A 20,213-nucleotide genomic window follows, 5' to 3' on the forward strand; every position below is an offset into this window, starting at 1 on the left:
TCCAATAATTTTTTGGCAGAATCTTTAGGGTTTTCTATATATACTACCATGTCATTGCAAATAGTGGGAGTTTAACTCCTTCCTTATCATTTTGAATGCCTTTTATTATTATTGTTGTTGTTGTTGTTGTTGTTGTCTGATTGCTATGGCTAGGACTTCCAGTACTGTGTGAGATAAAAGTGATGAGAGTGGACATCCTTGTCTTGTTTCAGTTTTTCACTATTTAAAACAGTTTTTTTAACGTTTATTTATTATTGAGAGACAGAGAAAGAGCATGAGCATGGGAGGGGCAGAGACGGGGAGACACAGAATCCGAAGCAGGTTCCAGGCTCTGAGCTGTCAGCCCAGAGCCGGATGGGGGGCTCAAACTCGCAAACCGTGAGTTCATGACCTGAGCTGAAGTCAGACGCTCAACCCACTGAGCCACCCAGGTGCCCCCAGTGTCTCACTATTAAGGATGATTTTAGCTGTGAGTTTTTCATATATGACCTTTTTTTATGTTGAAATATGTTCCCTCTAACTGTACTTTGTGGAGAATTTTATCATGAACAGGTCTTGGATTTTGTCGAATGCTTTTTGTGTGTGTGTCTATTTAAATAGTCATATGTTTTTTATCCTCTCTTCTCTTAATGTGATGTATCAGGTTGATGGAGTTGTAAATACTGAACCACCCTTGTATTCCTAGAGTAAATCTGACTTGATGATGCTGATTTTTTAAAGTATTGTTAAATTTAGTTTGCTAATATTTTATTGAGATTTTTTGCGTCAGTGTTCCTCAAAGATACTGGCCAGTAGTTTTCTTTTCTTTCCTTTCTTTATTTTTTTTTCATGTCTTCATCTGGTTTTGATATCAGGGTTATGGGGGTTTGTATAATGAATTTGGAAGCTGACCTTTCTCTTCTACTTTCTTGGAATAATTTGAGAGTAATAAGCATTAACTGTTTTTTACATGTTTGGTAGAAATCGTCCATGAAGCCATTTGGCTTAGCTCTTTTTGTTGGAAGGTTTTTTTGTTCTGTATTGTTTTAATTGTTGATTCAAATTTTATTACTAGTAATTGGTCTGTTCAAATTTTCTGTGTTTTCCTGATTTAGTTTCAGAAGATTATATGTTTCTAGGAATTTATTCATTTCTTCTAGGTTGTCCAATTTTTGGCATATAATTTTTAAAATATCCTCTTATAATCCTTTGTATTCTGTGGTGTCATTTGTTATATCCTCCATTTCTGACTTGAGTATTCCCTTTTTTTCTTGTTGAATCTGGCTAAAGATTTGTCAGTGTTGTTTATCTTTTCAAGGAAACTGCTCCTGGCTTCATTGATCTTTTCTATTCCTTTTTTTTTTTTTAAGTTTCTGTTTCATTTACTTTTGCTCTAATCTTGATTATTCCCTTTTTTTTTCTATAAGCTTTGGATTTGTTCTTCTTTGGCTACCTCTTTTATGGGTAAAAGTTCATAAATAATTTTAAGCAAACATTGAGTTAAAACATAAATAAATCTCTCAAAAATCATAAATATTATATGTCCAAGCTCTCTGAAGTACTAAAACACTAAAAATATATATGAAAGTGTGATTAACGTTGTATCTGCTACTGTTATTGCAGACCGATTTATTTCTTTTTTATCTGTATAGTCATTTAAATCTTACTGACATATAGAAATACCTATGTTTAGAAATAGAACACCGACTTAATGATTCTGAGTTGGCAAGTCTAGAATGATTTTAAATTTATGTTTATTGCGGGAAATAAAGGGTTGTTTGAGCCTTCCATATTAGTTTATATTTAGGGTTTGATGGCTATTCTTAAATAAATAGCCAGGGAAATTCTGTTTTGTAATGTCACTGTTTGTAATTTGGAACTGAAATGTCTCAAGCCCATAGCATTTATTCCATCCTGGAACTCTAGTCTACTTCTTACCACATTTACTTAGTTATATAGAGGGTGTTTGGCCCCAGTTTACTAATCATATCAGTATGTCTACTTAGCATCAGAATGTGCAAAAGGTTTTTTAGCCCAGAATATAAGAAGCTAGCTTTGTATATTTCATTTCCAACTTGGTACATTTGGCTAATTCACTAATTTGCTCTATCCCACAAACCTGAACTAAAGTTTATGTCCCATCCTCCCCTTTCCATTCAACAAGTTGGGTCTCTTACCCTTTACATATCTCTTTACTTAGCTGGAAAAAATGGCATATATACTATATATACAACTGCATGTTACATATACTATATGTATAATTAATAAAAGAAACCAAATGCCTGTGCGTAATAGCATATACATATCATTAGAACATAATCTGTCTTAATATGGTCAAATTTTAATTCAAACTATTTTTGGGAATTTTTATGTTTCTTTTCATTATTTGATTATCAACCTGTTCTTACAACTTTTTATATTCTCAACTTATTTGAGTAAGTTATAATTATTTTTCAGTGTTGGATGCCAAACTGTAACAATTTGAACAGTCGGAGGCCCTATTGGCTTACTCTTTATCCTTTCAAAATTATCATAGAGATTTTTAGTTTCTTAGCAGTAAGCATATAATCCAGATGTACTTTGCTTTTTTTTTTCTTACATCACAACATGGAATGAGCTTCTCTCTAATAATAGAAATTCCTTTTAATGATTTTTTTAATGTTAATTTATTTTTGAGAGTGAGAGAGAGACAGAGTGTTAATGGAGGACGGTCAGAGAGAAGGAGACACAGAATCTGAAACAGGCTCCAGGCTGTGAGCTGTTAGCACAGAGCCCAAAGCAGGGCTCAAATCCACGAACCGCAAGATCATGACCTGAGCGGAAGTCGGTCGCTTAACTGACTAAGCCACCTAGAAGCACCCCTAGAAGTTTCTTTTGAAGGAAAATAGTATCTCATATCAATCTTAGTGATAGAGACATACAACAGATTTATTTTATTTAATAAACATTTATGGAGCATATGATACAATAAGGTTTTTCATGCAGGTACAACTAAATAAGACTCCTTTGCTCTTGATTTTATTTTAAAATTGAGTTAATGTGGAATTACTTTATAATTTATTTTTGTTACTATTTTTGCTTTTGTTGCATTTATTATTATTTTTCAGAATACTGTATTCATTTCTATTTATAGCACATAATATATAAAGGGTTTAGGGTCATACTGTAATATTAATATTTGCGTAATTTTATTTTTCAAGAATGGATACATATTTTAGGGCTGAAGTTCATAATTTCCTTTTATCAGTTTTTGTAAGCTAGAAATTTACCCCAAGGAAAAAATGTGTTATCACTAATGTAGGCAGTATTACTTAGCTTGTCAAGGCATGTTGCTTCAAATTCCAGGGTAGCTCTGAAATATCTGGAAGAATTGGAAACTAATGATATGCCTTTTGGTGTAGCAAGTTGACATGTTGATAGATTAGGTATTCCCAACAAAACATCACTGTAATTACACTGTAATCACAAGGGTCAATGTGCAGATCTTCTTTTTTGATCACACTTTATGTCTTCTGCCTTGTTTAATCAGTAATTTATTATGGAAATCTTATCTTTAGAGATTGAAGCTCATCTCCTACCCCATTTATTGGCCTGACTAGACCTAGATAGCAAGTAAAAATAGGAAGAAACACACACACACGGGCACACACACACACACACAAGTAGGCTACCAGGTATTTCTTTTTCTTTGTGTTACTCCATATGTATTTGTTTATTTGTTTTGAGTTTTGTTGGGAAGAAGGAAATAAAAAGGAGATTGGCAATTGCATTGCTCCAAATTCAAAACCTGCAGAGAAGATTTGCTGAGGGCATTTTCTCTAGTTATCTGGTAAGAGGTGCAGAAAAAATAATAGTTTAATCTTTTTTCCCTGAGTAATTAATGAATTGACCCTTGGATAGTGGTAAATAAGCTATTATAATATTAAATTGGATAAATGTGCCCAAATTCTTCATAAATGGAAATCAAAAATATAATTCTCACAACACGTCAGGTGTACTCTCACAGTAGGAAGTTTACAAATTACATTTAGTGATATGCTGCTTAATTCCACTCATAGAAAACTTGATATCGATATAGTATTGAAAACTATTTTTGAGTTTTTAACAGTATAAAATTTGAGGATATTAAAATATTTTTTCTAGGGTTTATTTGCGTGGCATTAGTGACCACATACGTTGGGAACAGGCAAATATATACTGTGGTCTCATTAGTTTTTTCACTAACTAGCATATCATTTTAATTTGCCATTGTCTTAGTTTCTTTTGCCACCAAAGGTGATTGCTGAGGTAGGCTATATATAATATGTGTTCATATTTGATCATTTTGCTTTTAAGTTTTTCAAGATCTCCTGGGGGAGGTGTGTCTGTAAGAGAAGCAAAGGCTGATTTAAGATGGTAAAATGATTATATTTTGGCTGTAGTGCAAAATATAAAAGAAATTGATCCTCAGTTTAACTTGTCAATCCTTGTTATCTGTTCTGCAACACATAAGAGATATGCACACTAAAAATATGTCAGGCTGCAAAGTATTCACCAATTAAAAGTAAAGAAAAAGAAAGTTGCCATCTATTCAGTGTTACTGTCCAGATCAGACCTGGCTTAGATTATTACTATTAAGAACTGTATTATTCCTGCATTTCCCCCTTAATCTTAACTTTAGTGATCTCCAGCCTATATATATATTTTTTTCTTCTTAAAGTATTCGAGCCCCAATTCCATGTCAAATAAATAGCTTTTGAAACCTAATCATCTAGATATTTAATCATAAATATTTCTCATCCATATATTTCCATAGTTATTGTTGTCACTCTAGTCTACTAAATATAAGGTGTTCAAATTTTGGCCTTTACTCACACATTGAGCTTCTACTTATTTCTAGCATTGGGGGGTATTTTATGATCAAATTTGGCCTCAATCCATTAACCATGAGCTTATGTTCTTACCCCCCAAAATTACATATTTACATTTAAACCAACATGTATGACAGAATAGAATATTGTGTGGATGGAGTGTGGCTAGGTTACTGATAGCTCAGGATTCTCAACCTTCGTTAGCACGAGCAAGGGAAATTGTACAGGAAGTAGAACCAAGCTGGCACCAGGAGACTAGTTGCATATGAGATCCAGATAAAATCTTGAATCCCCCAACCAATTTCATGGCCTAGAAAAATCCAAATCTCCCCTGAAGATTTGTGCTAATTTTTTCAGTGTTTTCATTCTTCTGGCCTCCTCTCCTTCTTGGGTGGTAACTTCTTTAACCATCACCTTTGTTCTGCTCCGTGTTGAGAGTCACATGCATTTTAGTGGCCTTCTTTTGTTCTCTCAATCAAAACATATTCACACAAAACATTCATTTCTTTTTAGATTTACTCAATATTTGGGGGGGGGGGCATTTGGATGGAGTCAGATCATGCATCAAAAAGGCTAAGCCATCTTTATTAAACTCACATTTGTTGCTTCCTTTTCTCTTCTCCCTCTCCTACTATTATGCAGAGCAATCGGGCTACATCTTTATTTTATGCCCGCGTGACTGAGGTACACAGCAGAAAAAATGCTCATTTGTGCAGTGCACCCGAGAACAGTGTTGTGCTTACGGATAATTTTCTTTTTACAGAGACACTATGCAATGGGGATTTACTAGTGTACTGAGCCAGATCCAAACCTGATCACAAAGAGGAGAGAGGAGTTGTAATGAACATCCCTGTATAATTTTATGAGCCAATCCAAGTCGAATCTTTTAGCAAGAGCAGTACCAAAGCAGTGAGGTTTTCAAGAGGCACGCTGAGATTAAGACATTTGCATTGTATTCCAACATCAGATCTCAAAAGAAACAGATCATGTTACTTATAATCAAAAGTGGATCAGTATTCCAGTCATGATATTAGGTACACTGTCTTTCCCATAAGGGTGGATGTTTACTGCCTCTTACCCACTGTAGTATGTGTAGTACAGGAGGGATTTACTTTATTCTTTATTTCTCTATTCCCTCAGAATACAGAATGACTGATATGACTGTGTGTCAGAGGGGCCCATCCCAGTTTGTGAGTTTGTTTTTTTTTTTTTTTATAATTTAACTTTATTTTTTTTTAATTTTTTAAAAAATTTACATTCAAATTAGTTAGCATATAGTGAAGCAATGATTTCAGGAGTAGATTCCTTACTGCCCCTTACGCATTTAGCCCATCTCCCCTCTCACAACCCCTCCAGTAACCCTCAGTTTGTTCTCCATATTTATGAGTCTCTTCTGTTTTGTCCCCCTCCCTGTTTTTATATTATTTTTGTTTCCCTTCCCTTATGTTCATCTGTTTTGTCTCTTAAAGTCCTCATAGGAGTGAAGTCAGTTTGTGAGTTTTTATACCTAATTCCTAATCTCCCTCGTGAGCATTCTGCACAGGATCTTTGGAATAGAGCAATTGGATGCGGATTCACCACATGTCTGGGACTCCTAGAGTCTAAATTGCAATTCAACCCTGTACTTCAAAGTTGGAAAAACTTGTTAATGTTGATCTGCTTCTTTCTCTCCTATGTATGGTGACTTCCCTCCCCATCCACTGCACTGCCAAAGTTGAAACAGTTATGTGCTACATCTTGGCCAGAAAGAATTTGTCATATTTTGGATTTCAGGTAATTATATCACTTTGGAGCCTAAGATCTCAGTTGGGCTTAAAATGTTTCTATGTGTAAATTATCTTTCTTGTTCTCATTTTTATTGTTAGAGTGACAATGCCCTGCATACTTACGTGTTCTGATGGAAGCAAAAGTTTCAAGCCATGCTTTCTTAAATAGTTCTCCCACTTTGCAAATTATAAATTTCAATATTTATAAATACTAGTATCAGAATATTTCTTATACTATTAAGAGTACAAGAGAATACATATTTTAATATAAACATAAGACCATCTCATTATAATAATAAGTGATACCCCAATATCATAAGAAAAGAAAATTTTATAAGAATGTTAATCACATAAAACATGAAAAATAACTCCTGAGCCACATTCTGACACAGGCTACAAAATGGTTGAAACTTGAAGACATTGTGCTAAGTGAGATAAACCAGACACAAAAGAACAAACATGGTGTAATCCAACTTACATGAGATATCTACAGAGGTCAAATTCATGGAAACACCAAATAGAATGTTGATTGCCGGGGACTGAAAACACCCCCACTGGCCAAAGTTGGAACAATTTAAGCAGAAAGTAAATGACAATATTGGACTATAACCTAAATAATAAAATAAATATGCGTGAACACACACGGATATAAATAAATGATTGAATCAATGGGTAAAATAGAGGGGAAGCTAATACTTCTTTGCAGGAAATCCCAATTAGCAAATATAAAAATAATGAAATAGAAAAATACACGGTGGTAATCACTGAAGGCTAGGTTCACAGACCATACTAATCCTTGTGGGTGAGAGTATAAGGAGAAACAATATTTTCATAGACTTAAAAGATGTTTTCCTCAATATATGTTTATTAGAATGGAAACAGGATAATATTTATATTGAAGAAATATGGCAGACACTGCAGAGTTGTTATCTGTTTCCTTTTTAATACATATAAATATAATATTCCCCTTGATATCAGACTCTAAAAAAAATTCCTCCACAAATTGAGGGCGTCTAAAAAATTCTAAATCCGTATTTTTCAAAATTGTCAACATCAAGAAAACAAGGGAAGACAAGATCTGTCATAGGTTGGAAAATGAAAAAAATGAATGATAAATTAAATGTGAACACTGAATTGGATGCCAGAATGAAAAAAAGATAGGGGTGAAATACGAGTAACTTAAATAGTTTAAAAACTAATTTCTTAGTTTCAGTAATGGGTATGTAAAATGTTAAAATTAGGGCAAACTGATTGGAGGGGACAAGGGAAATCTGTATACTTTTTTGCAACTGTTCTTTTAGTTTAAATTTATTTCAAAATGAAACGGTTTTAAAAAATGAATTTCACCCACTTTTAAAGGTATGACTTTTGGAGGCAATCATGTCTCTCTTTTGGGAGGGAGGGTAATTATTTTAGATATTTGAAAGCAGCATAACAGTATTTATTTAGTTGGGTACATATTCATTCATTCTTTATTCATTCATACATTTATTCTCCCATCCATCCATCCATTCACTAATTCACTTCAGGGTGTTCCAATATTCAATTTTCACTGAATTACTTAGGTTTTGCAACATACGTGTAAATATTTTTAACTGGAACTTTAATATAATCTTAAACACAAGTCCTCATTTGGACTCTTCTATGCTACGAAATGTTACATGCAATATAAAATACATTTTCTTTAAATAAGGACTACCTGGAAAATTCACATTAACACTAGTTTGTTAAAATCTAATTCTTGTCTTGAGTGCTATTTGTGACTAATTTAATTTTAATACCTACTAACCTTTATCACTTATTATTAACTTACCATTATTTACCTTTCTTATTTTTGATAAAATGCTCAGGAAATAAAAATGAAATCTGAGAAACAGTAGAACCATCTAAAAGTAATACTTTCTTTGCTCTTTTTTTTTTTTTTTTTGGTATTTAATTGTAACCATTTCCAAAAATTTCTTAAGTGTGAGCTCAAAAATCTACAATGAGACTATTGAAAGCAAATAAAAAAAGGAAGAAAGAAAGAAAGAAAGAAAGAAAGAAAGAAAGAAAAGAAGGGAAAAGAAAAAAAAAGAAAAAAAATAGTACTATTTATCCCCTAAGCAAACAAAAACAGATCCAATGTAAACATAGCATCTTCTTTTCATTCAAGTCATTGTAAGTGATTCCAATCTTTTCCAAGAAGCTTTCAGTGACTAATCTATCAGTCATGAAGTGTGTGTGAACACCAAAATAAATAAATGTATGAAAACACTTCTTTGGGAATATAGAATCATCTGTTTATGTTGTATACTGTGAGTCGATACAAGAGTTGATTTCTGACTCGATACGTACATTCCCAAGGGCTGTAAGGCTACCTATCACTTTCCTTGATAAAGCAGTAGAAAATCTGACAGTTGTCAGAAAGGATTTCAGTGAGCATCCTAAAAATAAAAGGAAAGAGCGAATTGTGTTGATCTTTTTTCAAGCGATCTCAGCTCTAGAAAGTTCCAGAAGAATGAATACAAACGATAGTTTCATTTTGAAATATACTGCTAATTGATATTGATAGTAGAATAATTAAGTACCCAGAGTAGACTTGAACCAAAACTGTAAAGTAGATGACTTTTCAACTTGGGAATCTTAATGGGGATTATTGTATACTTTTTTTTTTTTCATTCTACTATAGTTCCTAACTCTGCAATCTTTGCAACCACTAGTGCCACACCAGCCACCCTGTATTCCTCATGTGTACCTTTGCGTGGAAACTGGACTTATGCCAACTTACCTTCTTTCCTTTTCTTCCTCTCTTCCTTCCTTCTGATAAATATCTGTGAAGTGTTGATTACACACTAGGCTCTAAGCTAAGAGATCATACAGCATTGTATATAAAATTGTCACAGCTCTTAGCCACACACAGAATGTATGGCTTGCTGTCTAGCAGATAAAAAAGACAATAAACAAATAAATACACACACATCTCTTGCCTTCTGTGATGCATCTCCTTACCTTGCCTCTGATATTAGCCTCAGTTAATATAAGTTGTAGTAGACAGTTCTGGTGAGAACAGACTTACCTGGTGCTGACACTCCCCATTCCTACACTTAACATCTTGCCACTTTTGTTCCCCAATGACTTTTCCAATACCACTATATCTTGGCCTTTGAGCACATGCTGTTAAGAAGGTCAGAATAGAGTTGAAGACCTTGGAGGCCATCCTCTGCCAGTAGAAGAAAGCAGCTGATAGATAAATGCTCTAGCCTTTCATCTGTTAGGAAGTCAATTCAAGCAGGCTTTTTAAACAGTTATCAAGGGCTGCTAGTAGAACTGTGCATCTGTTTTTTACTAATGTGACATATATAATACATCCTGATACAGAATTTTCTTTATTCTCTGAATTGCTTACTTTGTTCTATTATATCTCCATTCTGGGCTTCATCCTCCCCCAAAATATCTGCACTCAAGTCCTTGTTTCAAGTTCTGCTGTTAGAGGATCAAAAAAATTAGAAGAATATCCTTTTAGTTCAGCAAATGAATGTCTAATTATAAGTCACATTAATTTTTTTTTCCAACGTTTTTCATTTATTTTTGGGACAGAGAGAGACAGAGCATGAACGGGGGAGGGGCAGAAAGAGAGGGAGACACAGAGTCGGAAACAGGCTCCAAGCCATCAGCCCAGAGCCTGACGCGGGGCTCGAACTCACGGACCGCGAGATCGTGACCTGGCTGAAGTCGGACGCTTAACCGACTGCGCCACCCAGGCGCCCCATAAGTCACATTAATTTTGATGACTAATAAAGAAAAGGGTATTAACAACAGAGAAACTTTTGTGGATTTTTCTGAGGGGTAGGGAGGTTTATGAGGAGTTAATTGTGTTGGCCTGGAATTGACCTGAGCGACTTAAGTATCTAAAGGGCACAGGCTCCTGCTTAAATTACGAAATGCAGTGGTTAATTCAAAGAGTTAATACAAATTTGGGACGGGTTGTTTAAGCTTGGCAGTGGTGATTATTAATATCAGTTAGATTGATGATTTATACCTTCTGAGAATCCCAGAGGACTCTTCCGTGGCGCTCTTTACATAGCAAGAAATATGCCTACATTCCTAGCAAGGTATAAGAACCCCCAGCTGAGACTCTAATTTAAGCTTCCTGGTTCCTCTGTGTTATAAGACCACCGTGGCAGTTTCTGATCAGGTCAGAATAATCACAATGACCATCATAGCTCTTATAAAGCAAGAAAAATGAAAACTTGAGTATGTGTTATAATCATCGGTCAAAATACTTATTCTTAACACTGTTCCTATCCTGTATCTTTTTCCTAAAATAAACCATAGGTTAGTGAGCATTGACATTTTGGGTCCTATAATCTTCTCTAACGCTAAAACCCTAACTCCCAATCTTATGCAGAGGAGATCATACTTATCAGTGAAGAAACTACATTATTTTTGTTATTGTTGTTATGAACAAATCATTCAATATATGTTGGTTTAACTTCAAGAAGGATCAGTATAATTTTCCATCTTAACAGGTATAAGAAGACAAATCTTGTGATTATCTCAATAGAAAAGGTATTTTACAAAATTCAGTGTTCATTCCTGAGAAAAACTTTCAACAAACCGAGAACTGAAAGAAACTTTCTCAACCTGATAAAGGTCATTTATGTAAAACCTACAGCTGACATCATACTTAATGTTAAATGGTCATTATCAGAACAAGACAAGAATATCTTACTACTTTTACTTCAACACTGTAGTAGATTATAGCCAGTGCAATAAGACAAAGAAAAATAGAATTCAGATTGGTAAAAAAGACATAAAACTCTTGTTTAACATGAGATGTTGACATGATTGGCTATGTAGACAATGTAATGAAAACTAAAATAACATGCTAGAATTATTGTGGTGAGTAAGGTTTTAGAAGACAACTGACAAAAATTTGCTATATTTCTATATACTCTCAAGAAATTGAAGCAATAAAAGCAATTTATAATAGCATCAAAAGTACACAAAATCTGACAAAAATGGTCAGATTTGTACACTAAAAATTACAAACATTGTTGAAAGTCACTACAGATCTCAATAAAAGCAGGAATATACTTTGTGTGTTGACTATCAATATATTTAAGATGTAAAATTTCTCAAAGTGTAGATATAATGCATTCCCAATCAAAGATCAAACAGGTGTTTTTCCCCTGTAGAATTAACAAATGAGTATAAAAATCAAATAGAAATGCAAAGTACTAGATTAACCAAAAGTCTGAAAAGCAATGATAAGCACAACCTACTTTTAAGACTCATTATAAAACTATACTTATCAAAAAGTATGGAGGTGAAGTCAAGGTAAATGATCTATAGAATAAAATAGAGAGTGCAGGATTAGACTTACATGTATATTGACAACTGATTTTAGCAAATGTGCAAAGTATACTCAGGAGAAAATGAATCATCTTTTTGATGGATGTTACTGAAATTACCATATCCCTATATTTAAAATACTTTGATAAATGTTTTATGCTATATGCAAAAATTAATTCAAATTGGATCATATATAAAAATGAAAATCTAAAATTATGAAAGTTTCTCAAGAGATCTTAAGAGAAAATCTTTGTGACACTTGGTTAGGCAAATATTTCTTACATTGCAACAAAAGCATATTCCATAGAAGAGAATTTGATATATTGGACTTTGTGAAAAATAAAATTTTTGCTTTTCAAAAGTCACTCTTAAGAGAATGAAAACACATAATACAAACTGGGAGAGTATTTTTGTAAATCATGTATTGGCTAACAGACTTGTAGACAAGTTCCACAAACAGCTCTCAAAAGTCACTAAGAAAAAAATACTGAAAATACTTAAACAGCTACTTCAAAGAAGGTATAGATTTCCAATAAGTATATGATTTCAGTAAACATATATATTATTTCCAGTAAATGTATGTTTTATATATGCTCAAAATCATTGATCAGTAAGGAAACCCAAAGCAAAACCACAATAAGATGTCACTCCACTCATATTGTAACGGCTTAACTAAAAAAAAAAGAAAAAGAAAAAGGAAGAGAGAAAAAGAAAAAAAAAAACCATCATAACAAGGGGTGGCAAGGATATGGAGGAACTGAAAGACACTATTGGTGAGAATGTAAAATAGCCTCTCTGCACTGACATTGGAGGCTGTGGCAGGAGGTGTGCCCTGTGCATGCAGAATATTGCCTGTGAGTTCCTGGACGGGTACCTGCCCCCTAAATGCTCTTTCAGAACCGCGTCATCATCACCAAGGACGACCGTCCATCCAGATGAATGTGATCAAGATTGACAAGGTGACAGGCAAGTTCAACAGCTAATTTAAAACCAACGATATCTGTGCATCCATTTGCCGGATGGATGGGTCACATGACTCCATCCTCGGACTGGCAAAGGCCTTGGGCACTGTTTCAGTGAACTTCGGCCTGGAGAGGATAATGGATGTGGAATATTTACCATAAATAAATAGCAACCCCTCTCCCCCACAAAAAGAAAGAAAATGTAAAATGGCACCTCCACTTTGGAAAACTGTTTGCTTGTTTTTGTGTTTACCATACCATACTGTCATTCCACTCCTAGATATTTTTTCAAGAGAGTAAAAGCTATTTATCTGTGTATATAAAGACTTGTATAGAAATGTTCTTGGAAACTTTATTTGTAATAGCCAGAATCATGTAATAATCTATTAACAGATAAGTAGATTAAAAAATTGTAGCATAGTCATATAATACTACTCAGCAATAAAAATATAAATATGATACATATGTAAATTCCATCTTTATTATGCTGAGTGAAAAAAACAGGCATATAAGAGAATTCACTTGACAATTCTATTTATATAAAACAAAAAATGCAAAGTACTCCATTGTGACAGAAAGCAAATGTGTATAATATACAGCTATTATTTTATTTTAGAAGTTTAATTATATTTTAAACCTATTAAAATAAGTAAAAATATATATTTGTAACTTTAACTTATTTTTTAGCATTTCCAGACCTCCACATATCTTTGTCTAAATCCAAAGTTTTATCTGATTTTATACCCCTTTTTTCATAAAACTTTTTAAGATTTATTTTAATACAACTGTGCATGTAATATATTGTCTCACCTTTCATTTGTTTAAGAAATCTGGATTTCACCTTAAGTTCTGAAAGATAGTCTCTCTGGGTATAATATTCTAAGTTGAATTTTCTTCTTTATTTCATTACATAGGGGATGACTCTCCAATGTCTTCTGGCTTGCATTGTCTCTAGTAATGAATCTTACATATTTTATAATCTTATGCCTCTGTAAATAATGTACGTTTTTAAAATTTTTATTTATTTATTTTGAGAGAGTGTCTGTGTGATGAGCAGAAGAGTGGCAGGGGAGAGAGAGAGAGAGAGAGAGAGAGAGGGAGAGAGGAAGAGAGAGAAAGAGAATCCCAAGTGGGCTCCATGCTGTCAGCACAGAGCCTGACATGAGACTCGATCTCATAAACTGTAAGATCATGGCCTGAGCTGAATCCAAGAGTCAGATGCTTAACCAGGTGAGCTACCCAGGCACCTCAATGTACATTTTTTTCAATGATTGCCTTTAACATTTCTTTGTGTTTGGTTTTCAGAATTTTGTCTTTGCTGTACTGGACATATCATTTGAACTTGTGTTTGTTCATGTGTATATATGTTGGTTTTTAACCTATTTTGAATCATGGTATTTCTAAGATATTTGTTTAATTGATTTAATGATTTTTGGAAAATTTCTTGACATTTTCTGTAAAAGTTTACTCTGTATTCCTTTCCTTCTAGGATTCCAATTACATTTTAAACAGTATGTTTTTATTAGTGTCTTGTTAACATTGACTGCTTTGTCTCTTGAAAAGTTTTTTTCTTTCCTTCTCCTTCCTCTTCTCTTGGAATTGTGTACTTTTGCAATAAAATCTAGAAAACCTATGTACCACATATATATGCAATTCTTAATCAGTCAAATAGACCTGACTTGTCTTTAGGTTTTCTAGTTATTCTGATTGCTTTCAGGACAGCAATTTCTCTTAATCACTCCTTGTGTGAGGAGAAATAAGAGGAGATTTCACAGTGCTAATTAAAGAGCTAAGAAAGGTTGGCTAAAACAGAATCTACAGAATTTCATGAAATATTTGGCCATTGTTATTTTTCATTTCACACAGAACAAATTCCTATTAAAAGGAATAATCTTCTGTCATAGCCTCTGTTCAGATACTTAATTATAATGTTACATACATTTGCTGGCTAGTAGACTGAATCAGAGAGGTTTACCTGTATGCGTTGGACAGAATAGCTGGGTATTAAATTTTTATTTGGCAAATCCCATTAGCAGAATGTAAAAAAAAAAAAAAAAAAACACTAAAGGAGTACCTTTGCAAGTGGTACTATGAAAATGGGGTGAAATTAAAATAATGTACTAAGAGTGTAACATGGAATACAGTGTAACAAATGAAACAAAGTGATAGTTTTCCTATATAGTTGTTAGCATTAGGATAAAGTGATATTTTTATAGATAGAATTAAAGTGGTAGGAACATATTCAAGGTTAACTATGTTCCATGTGGATCTGAATGAATTTGTCTTAGCCAACTGGTTTGTGTATTTGAAGATATTATTTAATCCTTCAAGTAATAACAGTTATGGTGCTTTTTTAAATAAGTTTTAGTATCCCTTGTTATTATGGGTCACCTTTCTTGATAATGGGGGGATTTAGTGTTAATTAAAATGCTTCAGAAATCATACCTTAAATGTAACTTTTATTGTTGAGCATCCTACTCCATCAGAAAACTAAAAACAGATCTGGAGAGACAGAAATGTCAGCAGAGTAGGAGGATTCTAGGCTCACCTTGTCCCATAAATACAACTAAATAAATATCAAATCATCATAAATTCCCCAGAAATCAACCTGAAGACTGACAAAACACTAATGGGAGAGAAGAGGCTGTACTGAAGAAATCAGAAAGTGTAAAGATGTGGTTTAAGGGTGAAACAAATCCTGCCTGCTGTAGAAGGGTAGGAGGCATGGTGATGGAGAAGGGTAAGAGAGGAGCTCACAGGGGAAGGCACAAGGAGAACGTTTCCTCATAGCCATTGGCTTGGGAAGTGGGAGGGGCTGAATTGCCTGAATTATTGCAACCACCAAGGCTTAAAAGCCTGGAGTTTTAAAGGTCAGTGGACTTGGCTGGAGTACAGGCCAATGGACACTATGCTACTGTTGGAGAAAAGGCAGACATACAACCTGGGTGGCATCCAGCATGGAAACAATGATCTGAAGAGCTCCTGGAGCACACAGTGGGAAGATTATTTGCTCTTCTTGGAGCATGTCCTGAGACACAGCATTTGTAGAGACACTTTTCCAGTACAAAGATGTGCCATTTCCTTCCTCCACCTCTCAGCATAAACACAGAGCCACCTGCAGGAAGTAGCACAGTGTGGACATTGGCTGCCTAACTTGCTTACACCAAGCCTCATACATCTACACTCTGGTGGAACTGACCTCCTCAGTCATACTTGGCTAATTCCCAGCATGTCAGACCCCTCCTCCAGAAGACCAGCACAGGCCCCCTGCCCAACCATGTCTCCTGAGAGTTTTACAGGGTGTCAGTTCCAGAGCAGATGGTGACACATCTCATCTCACAAGCAGAACAGAGCACAGTTAATTAAAACTCACCACATTCAGGCTAGGGAATATTAAACACTCCTCACGGTAGAAAAGGAGAGCCTCTGCAGATGACTGGAATGAAGGATAGAGCAGTCAAAACACAATAGCAGAGGCACTGGAGGCACTCCCTGAAATGCTAGGCCCTGGGCACTACATGACCTCTTCTTCATAAGGCATTTACTTTCATAAGGCATTTTTCAGGAGCAGAAGACACATGTGGCTTTTCTAACACAGAGAAGAAGGCAGAGACATAGACAAAATGCCAAGATGGAGGAATGTATCCAAAATGACAGAATAAGAAGGCCATGGCCAGAGATCTAACTTAATTAAATGGATATAAGTAACATGCCTGATGGAGAATTTAAGGCAACAATCGTAAAGATACTCACTGAGTTTGAGAAAAGAATAGAAGACATCAGTGAGGCCTTTGCCACAGAGATAAAACAGTTAAAAAATAATTGATCAGAGATGAAGAGTGCAATACATGAGATTATAAACACTATTGATGCAATGAACAGCAGGCTAGAAGAAGCAGACTTAGAAGACAGTGTCATAGAAAGTAATGAAGCTGAACAAAAGAGAGAAAGCAGAATTAAGCAAAATGAGAATAGAATTAGGGAATTCATTGATTCCACCAAACACAATAACATTAATATTATAGAAGTCCCAGAAGAAAAAGAGGGCAAAAAATTTATTTGAAGAAATAACACCTGAAAGCTTCCCTAATCTGAGAAAGGTAGCAGATATTCAGATCCAGGAGGCACAGAGAGCTCCGATCAAAATCAACAAAAGCAGGCCCACATCAAGACATATTATAATTAAATTTGGAAAATATAGCAGTCAGTGAAGAAAAAAATCTTAAAACCATCAAGACAAAGAAAGTCCTTCACTTACAAGGGAAAACCCATGAGGCTACCAGGAGATTTTTCATCAGAAATTTGGCAGGCCAGAAGAATGGCATGATATATTCAAACTGCTGAATGGGAAAAATCTGCACCAAGAATACTCTATCCATCATGGTTATCATTCAGAATAGAAGAAGAAATAAAGAGCTTCCCAGACAAACAAGAACTAAAGAGTTTGTGACAACTAAACCAGCCCTGAAAAAAATATTCAAGGGGATTCTCTGACTGGAAAGGAAAGACCATAAGTGACAGTATAAAGCAGGAAACACAAAAGCCGTAAAAATGAATATTTCTGTGGAAAATCAGTCAAGGAACTCACCAAAAAAGGATATAAAATATAATAACGTACACCTAAGATGTAGAGAGGAGAGGGGAAAAGAATGTGTTCAAACTTAATGGCCATCAACTTAATATAAACTACTATTTGCAGAAGTTATTTACAAACCTAATGGTAACTGAATACCGGAAACACTAATAAGCATGCAAAGAGAAAAAGAGAAAGAAATCTGAATATATCACTAGAGATCATCAGCAAAACATGAAAGAGGGGAAAGACAAGAAAGGATCAGAGCAAATATCCATAAACAACCGCAAAACAAGCAAAAGCTTGCAATAAATACACCTATCAATAATTACTGTGCATGTAAATGGACTAAACACTCAATCAAAAGACATAGGGTGATAGAATGGATAAAAAACACAACCTGTCTTGCTCTTGCTTCCTGCAAGAGACTCATTTTAGGCATAAATAAACCTTCATATTGAAAGTGAGAGGGTGGACAAAGGAAAGCCAGAGTTGCAATACATATTTAGAACAATGTGGGTTTTAAAACAAAAAAAGTAGTAAGAGACAAAGAAGGGCATCATAAAATAAAAGGGACAATCCAATAAAAAGATAATACAATTGTTGGGGCGCCTGGGTGGCGCAGTCGGTTAAGCGTCCGACTTCAGCCAGGTCACGATCTCGCGGTCCGTGAGTTCGAGCCCCGCGTCGGGCTCTGGGCTGATGGCTCGGAGCCTGGAGCCTGTTTCGGATTCTGTGTCTCCCTCTCTCTCTCTGCCCCTCCCCCGTTCATGCTCTGTCTCTCTCTGTCCCAAAAATAAATAAAAAACATTAAAAAAAAAATTAAAAAAAAAAAAAGATAATACAATTGTTAATATTTATGCACCTAGCATGGAAGCACCCAAATATATAAAAACAGTAATAAACTTAAGGGAACCATTGATATTAATACAATAATAGTAGGGGCTTTAACACCCCACTGACATCAATGGACATATCATCTAAGCAGAAAAATCAACAAGGAAACAATGACTTTGAATGACACACTGCACCAGATGGACTTAACAGATGTATTCAGAAAATTCCATCCTGAAACAACAGAATACACATTCTTTTACAATGCACATGGAACTTCTCCAGGATAGACCACATCTTGGGCCAAAAAACAGGTTTTACCAAATATAAGAAGACTGACGTCATACCATGCACCACTTCTGACTGCAATACTATGAATCTAGAATTTAACCACAAAAAAACATTGGGAAAGACCACAAATATGTGGAAGTTAAATAACATGCTACAAAACAACAAATGGGTCAACCAGGAAATAAAAGAAGAAATAAAAAAGTACATGGAAATACATGAAAATGAAAGTGAAAACAGAACAGACCAAAACCTTTGGGATGCTGCAAAAGTGATCCTAAGAGGGAAGATTATAGTTGTACAGGTCTACTTCAAGAAACAAGAAAAGTCTCAAATAAACAACCTAACATTACACAAAAAGGAGCTAGAAAAAGAACAATAAACAAAGACTAAAGCCAGCAGAAGAAAGGAAATAATAAAGATTAGGACAGAAATAAATGATACAGAAATTTAAAAAACAATAAAACAGATCAATGAAGTAGGAGCTGTTTGAAAAAATATTAAAAAAGTAATTAATCTCTAATCAAACTAAAAGAGAGAAAGAAGGGATTCAAAGAAACAAAATCACAAATGACAGAGGAAAAATAACAACCAACACCAGAGAAATACAAACAATTATAAGAGAATATTATGAAAAATTATATGATAACAAATTGGACAACCTGTAAGAAATAGGTAAATTCTTAGATGCATATAATCTACCAAAACCCAAGCAGGAATGGGAGCCTGGGTGGTTCAGTTGGTTAGGCGTCTGACTTTGGCTCAGGTCATGATCTCATGGTTCATGGGTTCAAGCCCTGTGTCAGGCTCTGTCCTGACAGCTCAGAGCCTGAAGCCTGCTTCGGAGTCTGTGTATCCATCTCTCTCTCTGCTCCTCCCCTGCTCGTGCTCTGTCTCTCTCTCAAAAATAAATAAACATTTAAAAAATTTTAAAAAAATGAATCAGGAAGAAATGGAAATTTTGAACAGATTTATTACTAACAAGGAAATTGAATCAGTAATCAAAAAACTCCCAAGAAACAAAAGTTCAGGACCAAGATGACTTCAGAGGCAAATTCTCCTAAAGATTTAAACAAGAGTTAATACCCATTCTTCTCAAACTCTTCTAAAAAAAATTAAAAGGAAGAAAAACGTTCAAATTCATTCTGTGAAAAAATAAATAATCCAATTAAAAAATGGACAGAAGACATAAAAATATTTTTCTGAAGAAGAAATACAGATGGTCAACAGACACGTGAAAAGATGCTCAACATCACTTCTCAGGGAAATGCAAACCAAAACTACAATGAGCTATCAGCTCACACCTTTTAGAATGGGTAACATTAGCAAGATAAACAAGTCTTGGTGAAGATATGGAGGAAAGAGAACACTCCTGCACTGTCCATGGCAATGCAAACTGGTGCAGCCACTCTGAGGAACAGTATGAAAGTTCCTCAAAAAGTTAAAAATAGAACTACTTTATGAACCAGCAATTCCCCTACTACATATTTACTCAAAGAATACAAAAATACTAATTCAAAGGGACACTTGCACCTGAAATTTATAGCAGCGTTATCTATAATAGGCAAATTGTAAAAATAGTCCAAGTCTCCTTCAACTGATGAATGGCTAAGGAAGTTTTATGTAT

At 34.6% G+C, this 20,213-nt stretch overlaps 1 pseudogene; it reads left to right on the plus strand.

The window, feature by feature from the left end:
* The first annotated feature begins 12,676 nt into the window (after nucleotides 1-12,676).
* Nucleotides 12,677-13,053, plus strand: LOC132676473 (small ribosomal subunit protein eS21 pseudogene; annotated as a pseudogene).
* Nucleotides 13,054-20,213: the final 7,160 nt, after the last annotated feature.

The sequence above is a fragment of the Panthera onca genome, chromosome A2 (genome assembly GCF_046562875.1).
Source record: "Panthera onca isolate mPanOnc1 chromosome A2, mPanOnc1 haplotype 2, whole genome shotgun sequence".
Taxonomy (NCBI): domain Eukaryota; kingdom Metazoa; phylum Chordata; class Mammalia; order Carnivora; family Felidae; genus Panthera; species Panthera onca.